Source organism: Loxodonta africana, chromosome 7, assembly GCF_030014295.1.
Source record: "Loxodonta africana isolate mLoxAfr1 chromosome 7, mLoxAfr1.hap2, whole genome shotgun sequence".
NCBI classification, from domain to species: domain Eukaryota; kingdom Metazoa; phylum Chordata; class Mammalia; order Proboscidea; family Elephantidae; genus Loxodonta; species Loxodonta africana.
This window is the reverse complement of record NC_087348.1, coordinates 20245695-20260068: the sequence shown is the minus strand read 5'-3', so window position 1 is coordinate 20260068 and position 14374 is coordinate 20245695. Positions and strand designations below refer to the sequence as shown.

Here is a 14374-nt window from a genome sequence, read left to right as displayed (position 1 = left end):
ATATAAAGACTTTTACATCACGAGTCCATTTTGAAAATACTGAGATTAAAGAAATATGTTGTTTCAATTACAGGAAAGCTCTGGCATGTAATATGTGCTGATATTTTATTATGGGTCTGAATAAATGTGCAAAGAGGATATAAGATTCTAACTTTGAGGCTTCCTCAATGAAATACCCCAAGCAAATCTTCACACTATAAAACCAACAATTTAAAATCTTCATTCAAATGCTCATAATTCCCAAACTGCCTATCCAAACTAAACCAAACCCATTGCCATTGAATGGATTTCAACCCATAGCAAACCTAGAGGACAAAGTAGAACTGCCCTAAGGGATTTCCAAAGAGTGGCTGATGGATTTGAACTGCTGACCTTTTGGTTAGCAGCCACATCATTTAACCACTGCACCACCAAGGCTCCAAACTTCCTGTAGTGCCCCAATATTACATATGAGCTGACAACCAAAAAGCACCAAATGTTTAAAATAGAGGAGCTAACACTAAAACACTAGAAACAATAATTTCATGGAGGAAGTGGTCCTTCAGATGTACAGTGAAAGTAGGATTTGGATATCTGGCAATGATGGGAAGGATACCAGGTAGAGATGACAGTATGAGCAGGGCATGACGACAGGACAAAGAAGGGGCCTGATTTAGGTGGCATACAGGGAATGTGAAGTACAGTGGTAAGGGATATGAATGGAAAAGTAGATGGAGTCAGATCATGGCCCAATTAATCTGAGGATTTGGGAGTCGTAGGAAGGGACAACAGATACATATATTGAAATTGCAGGGTTACTCAAGAGATGACTGTGTGGGATGATTAGGAATGAAAAGACTGGAGATGAGGGGGTCTATTAGGGAATAGTGAAATATCTTGGGTGGAAGTGATGGTGGTGATTAAACATTAATGACAATGAGCACTTAATGAGCTCTTGCTATGTTCCAGGAACAAGATAGGCATTATCTCATTTATTTCTCCTCTGTAGGTACTATTTTTTAACCTCCTTCTATATTCGAGGGAACTGAAACTCAAAGAGTTTGTAAGTAACTTGCCCAAGACCAAGAGCTGGTGTTCAAACTTGGGGATGTCCCTCTTCAATATTCTTCAACTTAACAAGCGTTCAAATTCAAATTCCCACAGTTTTCAATTTTTATAAATTAATTTAATCTTCTGAGTTTTTCAATTTTTGCTGATTTAGAATGACTTGTTGCTTGGTTGTGTTGTGTTTCATAGGGCAGGGAATCAAACCCCAAGAAGACAGCATAGCAGCCAATGAACCAATAAAGCTGACAAGCAGCCCTCTTGCCCTACGTCAATTTAGGAAGGCCTTGCCCATTCGCATGGCCAATATCTGATTGCTGCCTGATAGGTGACAGGCCCCAGGAGTTAACTTTCAGAGCTGAATGGCAATTATCACCCAGGAAGGTTCCTTATTTGAAACTCTTTTGATTAATTAGTTCCTCTGAAACTTGTTTAAGAGTAAGGAGAGTAATTTTTTTCAAGTTCAGTAATTGCTCGTCTCTGAGTGCCTAATCAATCTTAATGATGCCCAAGGCATCTTGTTAGAAAGGAGATGGGTAATAACTGTTGGGACCTGGAGCCTTAGTCTCAGACTGGCAAGAACAATTCAAGTTAGCATTTTACTCTGAGGGTTTCTTTGAAGAGTTAACTACTGATAGCTCAAGGTCCAAACTCAGGCACAGTTTTTTTTTTTTGAGTCACAGAAAAGTTGGAACTGAAAACAGCCTTAGAGATTATCCGGGCACAGACCTTTCTTTCGTAGCTGAGGGAGCTGATAAGTAGAGTGAGGAAGTGATTTGCTCAGGGTCACAGAGCTAGTTAGAAGTGCATCCAGGCCTAGAACATGGTGTTCCTGATGTCTAGGGCAATTACTCCTTCTACTGTACTGTGATACCTGCTCACAAAAAAAAAAAAAGGGGAGAGAGAGAAAGGAAGGAAGGGAGAAAGGAAGAAGAAAGCTCAAATAACCATCCATCACTCTGGAAAAGGAATATTAACCATTTTATGTTTAACTCATGATTCTTCCAAAGGACCTTCGATTTGAAAAGAGAAAAACAAAAATAGGCAATGTGTTCTGGTGGAAATTTAGGCATCTTGATAGGGTGGTAAAGGAGTTTGGTTTTTTGTTTGTTTTTTAAAGGGGCTTAGTATTTACTGGTACTTTATGAGGAAGTTAATAAGAGGAAAGGAATAGCTTTGACCACTGAAGGAAACTGATTCACTTGTTCATTTCCTCTATTTTGTTCTCTTTAAAGACCTTTTCTTTCTTTTTTTTTTTAATAACTTCCCTGGACCTTTTCTCTCAGTGATGATATAAACATTTGAATGGATATGTGTTGTTGTTGTTAGGTGCCCTTGAGTCAATTCTGACCCACAGCAAACCTATGTACAACAGAACAAAATGCTGCCCAGTCCTGCACCATCCTCACAATTGTTGTTATCCTTGAGCCCACTTTTGCAGCCACGGTGTCAATCCATCTCATTCAGAGTCTTCCTCTTTTTCGATGACCTTCTACTTTACCAAGCATGATGTCCTTCTCCAGGGACTGGTTCCTCCTGATAACATGTCCAAAGTATATGAGATGTAGCCTCACCATCCTTGCTTCCAAGGAGCATTCTAGTTGTATTTCTTCAAAAGAGATTTGTTCATTCTTTTGGCAGTCCATGGTATATTTAATATTCTTTACCAACACCACAGTTCATAAGTGTCAATTCTTCTTCAGTCTTCCTTATTCATTGTTCAGCTTTCGCATGCATATGAGGCAACTGAGAACACCATGGCTCAGGTCAGGCGCACCTTAGTCTTCAAAATGACATCTTTGCTTTTTAACACTTTAATGAGGTATTTTGCATCAGATTTGCCCAATGCAACGAATCTTTTGATTTCTTGACTGCTGCTTCCATGGGTGTTGATTGTGGATCCTAGTAAAATGAAATCCTTGATAACTTCGATCTTTTCTCTGTTTATCATTATGTTGTATATTGGTCCAGTTGTGAGAATTTTGAATTTATATAGCTATATAAATTAATATATAATTATTTTGTTTTTTGTATGTATAAACTGTATAAAGGAAACCCTGGTGGCATAGTGGTTAAGTACTACGGCTGCTAACCAAAGGGTCAGCAGTTCGAATCCTCCAGGTGCTCCTTGGAAACTCTATGGCACAGTTCTACTCTGTCCTGTAGGGTCGCTATGAGTCAGAATCAACTCGACAGCCCTGGGACTGGACTGGGAAACTGTATAAATATATATCACAAAATAATAGAGCAAATGTTGACAGGGCAAACATTTTACTAGCATGTGGCCCATGTCAAGGGAGGAGTATTTTTATTCCTTGTAAACAACAAGTTTACAATAATTAGATATTACAATGCTGAAGGTTAAGATAAAGATGAGAGAGTTGCAATGAAAAGGCATGTGGAATTTTATTTTCTCACTTACATAAATCATGAAAAATAATTTGCTGTCTATATTTTGAAATGCTTATATTATTTATTGTTAACTGTTCATTTTTAACATGAACAATAATATATATTCATTTTTAACATTCCAATAAGGTATATGAGGAGTATACAATAAGAACTAAGCTATTGTCAGAGCCCAGACCTCCAACTTCCCTCGCTAACAGCAATTGCTAACAGGTTTTGAGTTTCCTTCCAGAAGATTTTTGTCTATTTACAAGGATATACATGAACATATCATTAAACACACCAACTCAAAAAACCAGACCCATTGCCATTGAGTTGATTCCAACTAATAGCGATCCTCTAGGACAGAGTAGATCTGCCCCAGGAGGTTTCCAAGGCTGTAATCTTTACGGAGGCAGGCTGCCACGTCTTTCTCCCACAGTGTGACTGGTGGGTTCAAACTGCAGACTTTTCAGTTAGCAGCCCAGTACTTAACCCCTGCACCACCGGAACGCCACTGAATACATAGGCCCAGGCAAATGGAATGATATCGTATACACTGTTCTGTGCTTGCTTTTTTTGAGTACTTAAAAAAATAATAATAATAACTTGGAGATGATTCTGAATCAGTTCACTGAAATATTCATCAAATGCTGTTGTGCTAGGAAGGAGTTCTTGCGGCATAATGGTTAAGCACTCATCTGCTAACTGAAAGATTGGCAGTTCAAACCCATATAGTGACTCCTCAGGAGCAAGACCTGGTGATCAGCTTTTGTAAAGATGATAGCCAAGAAGACCCTATGGGGCAGTTGTACTATATCACATGAGGTTTCTATGGGTCGAAATCAAGTAGACGACACTGTGCTAGGTGCTATAAAAGGGGCTATACTTGGGCAAGGATATAGTACACTGGTGAACAAAAACAGATGTGTAGCCAGCATTCCTGGGGCTTAGAATTTAGGAAAGGAGCCCTGGTGGTACAGTGGTTAAGTGTTCAGCTGCTAACTGAAAGTTTGGGTGTTCGAACACACCACACTCTCAGTGGGAGAAAGATGTGGTGGTCACCTCCCATAAAGATGACGGCCTTGGAAACCCTATGGAGCAGTTCCACTCTGTCCTATAGGATCGGTATGAGGTGGAATCGATTCAATGGGAGTGGGTTTTAAAGTTTAGGGAGAAGATGAACTTTCAATCACAGAAACATATAAATTTTATTCCATAATAAGTGCTTCAAAGTAGGGGTTTTTGGTCATGGATGCCTTGAAGGAAGTGAAGTTTATAAAAATATTTAGAACAACAGAGCCTGGCTCATGGAAGGGACCTGCTTGTGGGGCACATGGATGAATACATTAAACATGTGGCATTGCTTTAATCCAGCACAAGATGGTGAAAGCACGTAGACAATGTGCTTTCAACTTTCCACTCCACACCAAACGCCCTTCAAGTTCAGCTCTCTTCCGATGAGATAATCCCCTTTAAACAGAGTTTTTAAATTTACATTTGTCTAAAGAATAAAAATTGTACTATAAAAGTTGTCTTGCAATTACAATCTTTTACCGCTAGGTTCTCTTCCTGAGAGTGGTTGTTAGCTCCATCTGGTTGGCCTCCTACTCATGTCAACCCCATGCATAACAGGACAAAACCCTGCTTCAGCAGCTGTGATCCACAAGGTTTCCATTGGCTGATTTTCAGAAGTAGATTGATTGGCTTTTCTTCCTAGTTTGTCTTAGTCTAGAAGCACCACTGAAACCTATTCAGCATCACAGCAACGTGCAAGCCTCCACTGACAGACCAGCAATAGCTGTGCATGTAGAGTGCTGGCAGGGAATCTAATCTGAGTCTCCAGCACAGAAGGAGAGAATCTACCACTGAACCACCTTGAGGGAAGCCACTGCTGTCCAGTCAATTCTGACTCATAGCAACCCTATAGGGCAGAATAAAACTGCCCCATAGGATTTCCAAGGCTGTAACCTTCACAGAGGCCATCTGCAACATCTTCCTCCCAAGGAGCAGCTGGAGGGGTCAAACCACCAACCTTTTACTTAGCAGCCAAACACTTAACCAGTATGCCACCAGAGCTCCTTACCTTGAGGGTAGGCACTACATTTTTGTTTCTTCTTGATTTTTTTTTTTTTTAACCAGTAGCAATCGTAGTTGGGTAGAGGATACACACACACACACATATATGTTTGATTTTAAATGAATGACCAAAGCTCCTTTATTGAGGTCGACCATGTTACAGCTCAAGTTCTGAGGAAGTTTCATCTTTCCTCTAAATAGTGACTTTAAGATCAGTATCCTTCCAAATTTTGATGTCCCCATATCTAGTACATGGCCACCATGGTTTGGCAGGTAAGAATGGATGATTCTGCATGAAATTTTATGACCAGAAACAGAAATGATGTTCCTTACTTTTGTCCATATCCCATTGGCCAAAATGTAATCACATGGCTTTGGCTTACATAAAAGGATTCTGGGAAATTTAGTCTTCCTATGTGCCCAGAAAGAGTAGATGGGCTTGGTGAGTTTCTAGCTGTTTATGCCACTCGGTAGAGGGCAAGCTCCATGAGGAAAGGAATTTTTTTTTTAAATAAATGAAGAATAAATCATTGTCCCAGAATATTTGTGTACATTGATACTGTTATTTCACACTTTGAGTCACATTAACTATTATTGAAATTTACTTGAAAACTAGTAATCCTTCATTTAGGAGAGACTTCTCTCTCTTTTTGTTTTTTTTTTCTGGCAAAGACTACAATGAAATATCAGTACACACTTACTTTCCCCCCTTGACAATGTTTCATACTATTTAAATATCATTTTTTTCCTCGGAAATAAAACAAGAAATGATTTTAATGTTTGACAACTATTTTCAGTGGCCAAGTCTAGAAGATCAAAATTCTTTGGAAATATAAAGGAAATTCATCAAATTTCCCTTTTTATGACTCAGATTTCTTTGGTTTAAAACCACTGCCGTTGTGTCCACTCCGACTTATAGCGACCCTATAGATTTTTTTGGTAAAATACCTTTTTTGGAAGTGACAGCATCACTCTAGAAGACTTTTATTTTGAAGAATGCAAATTTGAAACCTGTAGCTCAAAGGCACTGAAGCATGGACCCTATTGAGAATCCAATAGAAGCTATGGGCCGTCTTGAACGCATATGTATAATAACAAAATTCTCATGCCACATTTTCAGAGGGAATCTTAGACCCTTTGAAGCCTATCTATATACTCCCTAAGTGATCAAGGGACCCAACATTAGTGATCTGGGCTCTAGTAAAGGCAGAGAAAGCCATTGAGATAAAAAAGAGGATGGAAGACTAAGTGCTAAAGAACATAAGACATACAAGGCACATTGCAAGGAGAGCTGATCATACTGGCTCTACCATTAACTCTCTTCATGGTCTTGGGTTAGTCATATCAACTCTCACAATCATACTCGGCAACTGCTTTCCTTAAACTATAAGTAGCACAAGGACAAGGATTGTGTTTGCTTTGTTCATCTGGGCTATGATTGGATCTAACTCTCCTTTCTGCCTGGAAGCAAAGAGCTCTGTGTGTAGCTGAGACTGAGAAGACACTGGCATCCCTTGCAACTCAACTGCCTTAGACGAAGTCATTAAAATGTTTCTTCCATTTTATTTTATTTTTTCTAGGTAAGACTACTTCCCCGAGATAGAGGACACGGGGCTGATTTCACAGGCAAGAAAATTTCAGGGATATTTGAGGACTCAAAGTTCTTATCACCAACTCCTGTATGCATTTCTTTCCAAATAGATCCATCTGTTTCTCACCCAATCCATTGCTATTAACCCAGTCCAAGTGCCATCAGCCCTCTTTTAAGCTGCTGTGATAGTCCTCTGACTGAACTGTTCTCTCTCTCTTCACACTTCTTATTTTTCACATTGTAAGGAGAGGTCTTTTGTTTTAATCCAAATTTTATTTGATGAAATCACTCATCTGATTAAACCTTTTCAATGGTTCCCCATTGAATTTAAGCTATATCCTAAAATCTCTAACACGGACTACACAGTCCCTATGCTGTCTGCTCCTGCTCATTCCACCTGCCTAATTTGTTCTGATGAATAAATATACTCGTGGTCTGATGTAGGGATAAAATTTATACTAATGATATATGACTGTGAACAAACCGTTAAGATTTCTGTCTCTCAATTTCATTGTCTGTTAAAAAAAAGTCAATTTTATTAAGAGCTGGTCAACATGTTTCAGGATCCAAATCCTATGGTATTTTCATTATAATTATTATGAACTATAAATAATTTTTCAGCATCTACTATCTGCAGATTATTCTCTTAGGTTTGTCCTTTTTGTTTTGATTGGTTTTTATCTCAAATGCATAAGTGAAACTCTTAGATCGGAAGAGCTTTTGTGGTTAATTGGACCAATTATATTCATGATGATCTCTTCCCATGTCCTTACGGAAAGATAAGTCAGCATTGTAATCGGTCACTTGGCACCAGAATACCACTTGAACATCTTCTTTGCTTTTAGCAGCGTATCCCAAAGGGATGCTCGAGCTTATATGTTCTCCCAGTATTGTTACCAATAGGCAGGAGAATCTTGTGGAATGAGTAGACACGCTTCGCATTCTAAGGTAATGTTTGGATTTCAGGGGAAATTCTAATGCAGTGACTATTTATATTCATGCAAATAAGCATTGTGTTTACTTAATCTGGAGGAAAAGGACAATAAATCACAATATGGATGAAAGATAAAAACATTCTTAATGTAATGAAACCATATTATACTTCACGAAACAAAGTAAGGTTTTCTTTCCTATAATATTTGATGAAGAAAGCTAAAGTGTCCTCAAATGTCCTCTCTTCGGGCCTTATTTCCTCTTTTAGGGAAGCAAGGAATTAGAGGTGTAGGTGATGTCTACTTGGGAGATGCTTTCATCCTCACAAAGCGTCTGCAGCTGCGGCACACTGTGGTCTCTGCTGTTATCATTCAGGAGCAGCGTTAGTCCTCAGAGTACGTCAACGTGTAGAAAACTTAAAATGGGTCAGTATTTTCATAACTTCAAAATGCCTCACTTTCTATATTAGGCAGTTCCTGGCATAGAAGCTCCTTGAGAGAGGGAATGCAATTATATATCCCTTTGGGATAATACTGTACATTCGTCTGTAATATATGATTTAAGAAGTATCTGAGTAAGCTGCCAAACTAAACTACACAGAGAACAGATGCATTAAGCCTCGAAAGGCACTGAGAGATCAGTGAGAGGTCAGCTCCTTTCTGTGTGATCACTCCAGAGGCAGCTACTTCTGAAAGAAGCTTTCTGGTGAAGGAAGATGTCTCATAGATGGGATGGAGACATTTTATGAGGAGAAAACTTCACAGGATCCCTCAAATTCAGTAAGGAATGCAGGTAGCTTTAAATCCATGAAGTAATGGCAAATAAATGTAGCTCAAAAACACTATCCCTTGATCTATATATATATAAATAATCTTAAATATATCATACACTATATCTCAATCATTCTCTATAAGGAAGCTCTGGGGAAATGATTTCTGAAGTTTTTATCAAGAATGGTAGTATGTAGATTGGTTTTTTGATTGAGGGTTTTTTTGTTTTGTTTTCTTTTTTTTTATGGTATTATGGACACCACAAAGTATGTATATGAGCTGCAGGAATTATGAGTCAAATTTGTGGTCCACCCAGAACGGTGAATACGACTTTGTGTGTGATTTTATGTAGGTTTTATCTCTGCTTTCTTTTCATATACTGTTCTTTTTTTGCTTTTCATAACTTCTTAATAAATGTATTTACCTACATCCTAGGTATCATAGTAAGCCACCTTGCTGGTATTATTGTTAGGTGCCATTGAGTTGGTTCCAACTCATAGAGGACCTTTGTACAACAGAAGGAAACACTGCCTAGTTGTGTGCCATCCTCATAATCATTGCTATGTTTGAGCCCGTTGTTGTAGCCACTGTGTTAATCCATCTCATTGAGGGTCTTCCTCATTTTTGCTGACCTTACATTCCATTTTCCAATTATTGATGAATGTTTACAGCTATCGCTCTTCATTTCTAGTTGTACCACATCAGCAGACAAAAGTCCTGAAAGCTTTACTCCATCCTCATCACTAAGGTCTATTTTGAGGAGGCAGCTTTTCCCCAGTGATGTTTTGAGTACCTTCCAGTCTGAGGGGCTCAACTTCCAGGCCTATATCAGACAATGTTCTGCTAAAATCCATAAGGTTTTCACTGGCCAATATTTTCATAAGTAGATGCCCAGGTCCTTCTTCCCAGTCTGTCTTAGTCTGGAAGTTCCCCTGAAACCTGACCACCATGGGTAATCCTGTTGGTATTTGAAATACCTGTGGCATAGTTTCCAGCATCACAGCAACGCACAAGACAACATAGTACAACAAATTGACAGACGTGTGGGGAAGCAACCTTAAACATTTTTTAATTTGTAAAAGCTTTGAAAAACATTTTCATATACGTGTATACTCACACTTATATTTGTTTTATACTTTAATAACTGTAGAGGCTAGAAGAAAATCATCTCTTGCAACTTTAACTCCTAATTTGGTCTCTGTAAACAAACACAGCAATTGCTCAGCTTGTGTAAAATCTCCACAGTAAGGAAGGAATAGTCTCTGCAAGAGAAAACTAGAAACTCTGGGAGTTATATCATGGATACAGTTGGAAATCTTTGGAATTTAAATCAACTGTATCTGAGGGAGGATTTGGGATGAGGAACTTGTGAAATTTTAGAAAATGTAATTCCCAGTTTTTACTACCCAAAACCTATCTAGTGTTAAATGTGCTTTTTCACATGTGATCTCATTTGAATTCATGAAGTCCTATTAAAGGTAGAAAGACAGGTGAAAAAGTGCAGTTCCAAAGAGAATGATTTTTTTTTTTTAATTGTCAGCGACCAACTAAGATCAAAAACCAGTATCTCCTGATTCTGGGCCCTAAGCTGCTTCTAGATATATGCTTTAAAAAAAATAACCTTTGCACTGACAGTCTTGAAATACAAAGGAACTTAAATGTCATGTATTACAATCCTCTTTTGGTTTTTATGAACAACTTCTACTTTAACAATGTTGTTGTTATCGTTCTTAGGTTCCTTCCAGTCGATTCTGACTCATAGTAACCCTATGTACAATAGAATGAAATACTGCCCTATCCTGCGCCATCCTCACAATTGTTATGCTTGAACCCATTGTTGCAGCCACTATATCAACCCATCTCGTTGACTTTAACAATAGTTACAGAATTGTGCTCTAAAATTTGAAAGTTATAGCTTTTTACCACTGTAATGACTAGACTCGATGGCAACTAATGACAACAACCACTGCGGTAGAAAGAAAATGTCTCTCACCAAATAGATGAAGTTCCAAGAGAATATATTTTATTTTCCCAGCTCTATTTTAAGTCCATGGCCTGGCATAATGGCCAAAGTAAGATTTATTTCCCCTAGCCTAAGATACTTTTAAGTCATAGACCTATTAGCAAAAATTTTAACATCTGCTGCCAATCCAGAATCCTTGCTATTGTGATTAGCTCTTCCTTGAGCCTGGTGGTGCAGCGGTTAAGAGCTTGCCTGCTAACCAAAAGGTTGGCAATTCAAAGCTACCAGCTGCTCCTTGGAAACTGTATGGGGCAGTTCTACTTTGTCCTATGGGTTGGCTATTAGTCAGAATTAACTAAATGACCACAGGTTAATTGTGGTAGGTTGTAGCAGACATCCTCTAGGCTGTAAAACAGAAGGTGAGATGGTTTTGTCCCCATTGTGGGCAATAGTCCAATCTCCCACTTCTACCTCTAAAAGCTTTCAGAGACTACTTTTCATAACTCCCCAAAACCATTCATCCAACCAGTTTTTAAGAACTCTTCATTCTATAGAAATTGCAACCCACATTATAAACATAATCATCCATGAATTAGTATTGTCACTTCTCTTCAGAGTTTATTTTGGGGATCATAAAAGTGGCCGTGGCTCAAATTCTAGTTATCGAAGTAAACCTGGTCTTTCGTTTCACAATTTCTACTCTATGACAAACTTTGTGCTTGGTTTGGGGGATAAAAAGAGGAAAAAAATATAGCTATTGCCTTCAAGAACATTACAGTTTAGTTAACTTCCAAAGATACTTCAAAATTCAGTTGGAATAATAAGATCTAGCTTCTCTGTGTAATGCTATGGAAAAAGACAAAGAACTCAAAGACATGAAAAGTTATCAGAGCATTCTTTCAAACTTTCATTTTTATGTCCCTCACATGTTCCTCAATCACCCTAAGTGTAGGCAAAAGGGAAAGTTATTCAAGTCACTCTCTCCCCAAAATGAAGAAAAGTTAGATTAAAAAATATAAGGTGATAAAAACTATGTTAGACGCATAATAACTGAGCTCTTAAGACCATAGCATAGAACTGGTTTCCCAGCTATGCGAAAAGGAGTAACACCCAGGGACCAAGAACACATCTCACAAAGAACAATGTATGTGCATCAATTGGATTTTTTCATTACCTAAAGTGGAAAATTATGAGAAAAGGAGGTTCCTAATACTTTATGACATATTTATTAATTCTCTTACATAAAGGAAGATTGAAGCCCAAAACCAATGGAAGAGAAAAATTTCACCAAAGTGAAGGAGTTCATACTTTTAGGGTTCACAGTCGACTTGAGGTTGCAGAGAGGGCTCTTTTTCATCTTCCTCATCATTTATGTCATCAGTCTCTTAGGGAACATCACCCTGATTTCTCTGATCTGCGCTGACTCACGGATCCATGCACCCATGTATTTCTTCATTGGGAACCTCTCATTCCTGGATCTCTGGTATTCTTCTGTCTACACCCTGAAGATCCTAGTGATCTGCATCTCTGAGGACAAAAGCATCTCCTTTGCTGGCTGCCTGGCTCAGTTCTTCTTCTCTGCTGGACTGGCATATAGTGAGTGCTACCTGTTTTTTTTTTTTTTTACCTGTTAGCTGCCATGGCTTATGACCGCTATGTGGCCATCTCCAATCCCCTGCTTTATTCCCAAGCTATGTCCCCAAGGTTATGCACCAGTCTTGTTGCAGCTTCATACCTTGGTGGCTTTATTAACTCAAACATCATCACGAGTGAAACATTTACTCTGAACTTCTGTAGCAACAATATCATTGATGATTTCTTCTATGATCTTCCCCCACTTGTGAAGTTGGCATGTGATGTGAAGGACAGTTACCAGGCTGTGCTATATTTCATACTTGCCACCAACGTCATTGCTCCCACTGTACTTATTGTTGCCTCCTACCTCTTCATCATCGCTGCCATCTTGAAGATTTGCTCCACCCAAGGCCGCCTCAAGACCTTCTCCACTTGTGGCTCTCACCTGACAGCAGTCACCTTGTACTATGGCTCCATTCTCTTCATTTACTCCAGGCCAAGCACTAGCTATGCCCTAGAATGAGATAAATTGGTGTCAGTGTTCTATACTGTGGTGTTTCCGATGTTGAATCCCTTGATCTATAGCTTAAGAAATAAAGATGTCAAAGATGCCTTGCAGAAAGTGTTAGACAGACCAAAGTTCTCTTAAGTGGAAGTGTTTGATAAGTAATGTCTATTTTTTAACAGATTATCTCCATTTCATTGTTATCAGTCTGTGCTTTTAGAAACAAAAATTAAAAAAAGAAGCAAACAACAAAAAATAACAGAGTAATGTAGAAATACCATTTTGCATTTGTCTTTTTAAGTCACCTACTAATGTATGTCAATGTATTTTTAAAATGGGGCTGGGGCATTTGGAAAAGCTGCTGTCTGCTACCTTAGGACAGTCTATTAAACTGCTGGGATTCTGAGATGTTTAAAAGAAAAGCTGATTTTTTATTTCCTCTTGAAAGTTTGTAAGTTCCCTGTGTTTAGTATTTTAATCTATAAATAGGAATAATACAGCTGGTTATGGAACCATTGTCTGGATTAAATGGAATAAAGTCTTGCTTCAAATCCTGTAGTCCATGGACCAGAGGAGGAATGTAAATCCAGGAGTCCCAACTCCAAAGGTCCTTCTCTTACTTGCTGGGAGAGAGTGAGTTAGGAAATGGCAAGGAAAATACTTACTGTAAAAAGGCCTTAGAAACAAGTTTATTTTTTTTCTTTCCTGATTTTGATTCTTGAATTGCCATGACATAAAGATGACAGGTTTCTTTGGCAACAGGAATAGGAGGGAACAAACACTTTTAGTTAGAGTCATTGTGAGCTTTCAGCAAAATAATTTTTTTCCTCCAACAGTTAAAGAATCAAGAGCTAAGTTATAGAAGCTGTATGAGAGAGTCGAAAATAAAGATACAGATAGAAAAGGAGGCAGAAATAGAGAGATTCCAAAAAGTGTTAAATCTAAAGAAGTACTTAGAGTGAAAATCTTTATTGGAGGTAGTGATTAGTCAAGCCGAATGCATTGTCTTCAGGTCCATTCTGACTCATAGTGCCCTTACAGGACAGTGTAGAGCTGCCCCATAGGGCTTCCAAAGGTGGAAATGTTTAAGGTAGCAGACTGCCCATCTTTATCCTGCAAAAAGGCCGGTGGGTTCCAACCATTGACTTTCAGGTTAGCAGCCAGGCACTTAAACCACTGCATCACCAGGGCTGCTAATAACCATTAAGGTGAATAAATATTTGTATTTGTTTCCTTGTTCAGTTTTATGTATCGTGAATTTATAATTAAATAATAGAGACTGTTTCCTTGTGATGCACACCTTTCTTAGTTGTTGTAGTGTAACCAAATGTGCTGGGGTTCTTGTCTTGGGATGTTAGCCAATCAAAATATGATGGACATTAATTGCAACAGAAACAGGAAGTGGCAAGTTTATTGTCTGCACAGACAAGGAGCAACGTGGGGTCTAACGACTATAAGACCATGTGCTCCCCATCTGAGGGGTTGGGGAACTTATTCTTACCAATGGCATCTGGGGATTGAGTTTA

General features: G+C 38.6%; 1 pseudogene; it reads left to right on the top strand.

Moving 5' to 3' along the window:
- Positions 1 to 11280: 11280 nt before the first annotated feature.
- LOC135231639 (olfactory receptor 9G19-like) lies at positions 11281 to 14097 on the top strand (annotated as a pseudogene).
- The last annotated feature ends 277 nt before the right edge of the window (positions 14098 to 14374 follow it).